The sequence below is a fragment of the Rattus norvegicus genome, chromosome 10, assembly GCF_021556685.1.
Source record: "Rattus norvegicus strain SHRSP/BbbUtx chromosome 10, alternate assembly SHRSP_T2T, whole genome shotgun sequence".
NCBI classification, from domain to species: domain Eukaryota; kingdom Metazoa; phylum Chordata; class Mammalia; order Rodentia; family Muridae; genus Rattus; species Rattus norvegicus.
Window position 1 is genome coordinate 36843908 of NC_141543.1, and position 4874 is coordinate 36848781.

A 4874-nucleotide genomic window follows, 5' to 3' on the forward strand; every position below is an offset into this window, starting at 1 on the left:
ATAAGAGACAGTGCTCAGGTGTAACCAGGGTATTTATATTAATGGCTGTCCCCCCTCCCTCAAGAATCAAGGAACATTTCAGAAGAAGGGATAGAAAGAATCTGGGTGTTGGGCGTTGTCTTCTGGACACAAGATGGCTAAGACAATCATGATCTCACAGCATCAGTGGTTACCAGAAAAAGATCTCTGCAAGGATCAAGCCAGCCAAACTCCAGCACAGATGGAGTAGATAGTCTTTGTCCCTCCTTATGGAGTAGCCTTTGGTGGTTGATAGCTGAGAGGGGGAACTATCAACTTTTTGGAAGATATGACCTCTTGTAAGTTATCCATGCCCCAGTGATGGCCCATACCCATGCAGATAAGGACAGCATTAACTGGACTTAATGGGTTATGAAACAAAAGAAAAGCTTCATGATGTATCGAGGGGGACTTCTTGGGGACACGAGGAAGGTGGGAGGGGTCTGGGGAATAGAATGATCATGTTTCATTGTATACTTGTATGAAATTCGCAGAAGTAAAGAGAAAGGAGAATGGGTAATTTGAAGTTTATCCATTCTCCAAAAAACTTCAATAACAACTAACCTATAAGGGCACAGATAGCCAGAAAGGATTCTAGACACACCATCCAGTTAAATAAATGACAAAACACCACATTTCACATGACTTCATTCATAAATCGTTCAAAGCCAAGAAGAGTTATATGAATAACTTTGAGGTCTGTGTATAAGTAGTAAAACTTTTAAAAAGACAAGGAGAAGGCTGATGATTGGTGCCGGTGCTGGAGTGATAGAGTGGCATGCTAAAAGCCCTGGGTTTGGTCCCATCACTGGGTTTGGTGACACAGATAATCAAAGTATTAGGGAGTTGGAAGAAAGAGAAACTCAAGGTCATCTTAGGTTACATGGGGAGATTGAAGCCATCCTGGGATATGTAAGACTGAAATAAAAAGAAAAAGAAAGAAAAAGAAATAACCGAAAAAGATTATTACCACAAAATTGCAATATCAAGGATAATACTTACCTATAGAGGCAAAGTATCGTGGTCAGGAAGGAACAGATGACTTAGAATGAGGCATCGAATGGACTTTAGTAGAGTAACAAATATTTTTGAGTCCAGATTAAATGAGTATTGCTTTCTGAGTCATGAATAATCCATACATTTGTATTTATACAACATTCTATTATAGTTTTCATTAAACAAATTTTAAACATTAAAGCCATATTGTGAAACCATTGTCCAGCCCCTTTATTGAAAAAATATTGTCTGTCGAGAAGATTCTGGCAAAGACACGGAGTATCCGAAGAATCCTTGCTGCCGATGGACAGATAGTGTGGATTAGGCACTTTGGAAAACAGCTAAGCATGACTTATTTTATTTTATTTTTCCTGGATATTTTATGTATTTACATTTCAAATGTTATCCCCTTTCCCCTTCTCCCAGGCCCCTTTCCCCCTCCCCTTGCTTCTATGAGGATGCTCCCACTCCCACCCACCCACTCCCACCTCAACGTCCTGGCATTCCCCTACATTGGGGAAATGACCCTTCGCAGGACCAAGCACTTGCCCTCCTATTGATGCTGAACAATGCCATACTCTGCTATATATGTGGCTGGAGTCATGGGTCCCTCCATGCGTACTCATTGGTTGGTGGTTTAGTCTCTGGGAGTTCTGGTAGGATCTGGTTGGTTGATGTTGTTGTTCTTCCTATTGGGTTGCAAACCCCTTCATCTCCTTCAGTCTTTTCTCTAACTCCTTCATTGGGGTCCTCTTGTTTAGTCCAATAGTTAGCTGGTTACATCCTCATCTGTATCAGTAGGGCTCTGGCAGAGCTTCTCAGGAGACACCCATATCTGGCTCCTGTCAGCAAGCACTTCTTGGCATCAGCAATAGTGACTGGGTTTGGTGACTGCATATGGGATGGATCCCCAGGTGGGGCAGACTCTGGATGACCTTTCTTTCAGTCTCTGCTCCACTCATTGTCCCTGTATTTCCTCCTGTGAGTATTTTGTTCTCTCTTCTAAAAAGGAATAAAGCATCCACACTTTGGTCTTCCTTCTTCTTGAGCTTCATATGGTCTGTGAATTGTATCTTGTGTATTCCGAGCATTTGGGCTAATATCCAATTATCAGTGAGTGCATACCATGTGTGTTCTTTCGTGACTGGGTCACCTCACTCAGGATGACATTTTCTCGTCTCATCTATTTGCCTATGAATTTCAAGAAGTCACTTGTTTTTTAGTAGCTGAATAGTACTCCGTTGCCACATTTTCTGTATCCATTCCTAAGCACGATCTTTTAAAATGGATGTCTTTGATCAGAATAGAATGGGTGCATGAAGCCGGGATAAAGACAAACTAGAAAGAAGAAACAAAAAGCTTAGAAGGTACCTCATCAGGACTGACTGGTGGTGGGTGTGTCTGTGACCTGAAGTGGAGACCTAGCTATCTGAACCTGTGAACCTCAGGAAGTTGGCAGAGAGAAGAGAGCCGTACTGTAGAGCAGTCTAAAGGACAGGTCAGACCACTTCTCATCTGCACAGCCTCTCCGCGCAATAGCGGGGGCTTCATTTTCAAGATGAGACCACAGGACTTCCCACCGCGAGTCACAGCTCAGCAGAGCGTTCTCACTGGTGGACCCTTTTCATCCTTTGCAGCGGCGTCGCTGGGACCTGAGAGAGCTGATGAGGGGCAGTCTTTCCAGCGCCCTCTCATCTCCTCCGTGATGAGGACATTTGCTGTTTCCAGTAGGATCTGACTTCTCTTAGAAGTCTCTTGACCAGCTGGGAAGACAGCCTGCCTTCGCTGGTCCACTGTTCTCTGAGTTTCTGGGTAAAGCTTCTTTTTGTTCAGTATGGGGCCCCAGCCCACAGAATGGTTCTGTCCACATTTAGGATGTGTCTGTCCAACCCCGTCATCCTAATCTAGGAGTTCTCTCGCAGACACGCTCAGAGGTTTGTTCCTGTGGTACCTCTAAATCCCATCAGGTTGGCAATCTAAAATAACCAGCCACCCTAGCTGGTTTCTTCCTGGGTGACATTGAAGTTCTTGTGAAACACACAGCGCTTCTTTCTCTTTTAAGAAGAACAAGCATACGTAATTTGGTAGCTTTCTGTTTTTGAGACTAGGCTGGCCTTGACTTCTCGATACTCTTTCTTCTATTTCCTAAGTGCTGGGACTACCAGCATGCACTTGATTTGCTGGGTACAGGGGATAAAACCCAGGGTTTCAGGCGAGCCAGGCGAGCTCTTTATCAGCCTAGCTATAGGCATAGTCCAACATCTAAACTTATTTGGAAAGACAGTCCCGTTAGTGATTTCATTGTTGGTGCAATAAAACACCTGACAAAACACAAGTTGAAGAAGGAGGGTTTGCCTTTGCTCGGTTTGACCATACAGCCCTTCGCTTCAGGGAAAGGACGACAGCTTGTCTCCTTATATTCACAGGAAGCAGAGAGGAGTGGGTGCTGGTGCTTAACTTGTGCTCTTTTTGTTCTGCATGGGACCCCAGCCCAGGGAATGGTTCTGTCTACATTTAGGATGAGCTTTTCTGCCTCTACTTTGTCTAGATGTTTAAGTTGCTTCCATTTCTTAGTTTTGTAATGACAAGGGTGTGCAGATGACTCTCTGCCCTCCTGACATCATTTCCTTTGAGTATATAGCCAATAGCGGAATGGCTGGATGGCTCAGTAGTTCTCTTTATGTTGTTGAGGAACCTCCGCACTCTTTGTTATGTATATTAACTTACTTTCCCGCCGAGAGTTTGCAAGGTTTTCCTTCTTTCCACTCTTGCAAGCACTCAGTCGTCTTAAAATAGCTATGATAGATGTTATCTTTTTGTGATTTTGATCTGCATTTTTCTCTTTGTGGTATAGACAATTTTTAGATTTAGATCCATTTTCTTTATCTCCTTTTGCTTCTGTTTCCTGTGGCTTTAAGATCTAAAGTAAAAAGTTTTATTATTTCAAGTATCCTGGTATTTTGTTCTAGGACTCTGTGCACATGTGCATGTTCGTGTATGTGTGTGTGTGTGTGTGTGTGTGTGTGTGTATTTATGTAAATTTTAGGCTGTCTTTTCCTAGTCTTGTCAAAAATGCCATTGCCATTTTGATAGGGGTTGCATTAACCTGAAAATTAGTATGAGCCTAAAGAGTGTGGATTCTTCCAGACTCTGTACTTTTTGCATCTGTAACTCTTTAATTTTTTTATCAGTGTTTTATCATTTTCATGGTCAAGATATTTCACCTCTGTGGTTAAACTTAATTCTGAGGTATTTATTTACTCATTTATTTTGTAGCTATTATAACGAGAATGCTTTCTTTAAAATTTTATTTGAGATAGGCTATCCTCAAACTTCATATGCAGTCAAGGATGACCTTGAACTTTTGATGCTCTTGCCTCTGCCTCCCATATGTTGGGATTACAGGTGCGTGCTATTGTGCTTTTTTTTTTTTTTTTTCTGGTACTTGTATCAAACCCAAGGCTTCATGCTTGCAAGCAAACACTGAGTCACATCACCAGACCCCAGATTCATTCCTCCCTCCTTCCGGCCCTCATTCCTTCCTTCCTTCCTTTCTTTCTATTTAAGGCAACTTACTATGTATTTAAAGTCACTATCAAATTTAAAGCATCCAAATGTGGGAACCTTATATCTGCTGCCTAAATTCCATGTTCAAAGGTGTGCATTGCCACATCTAGTTCTTTTGAGCATTTTTGAATCCATGTTCACCAAGGACATTAGCCAGTCATGTTCTTTTTTTTCTTGTGTCCTCATTTGTGTTGGCATGGGGTGATTCTGGCTTTGTGGAAGGTGTTTGGGAGAATTCCTTTCTCTTCATAATTTGGAATTATTTCAGGGAAATTGATTATCACTTCTTAAAA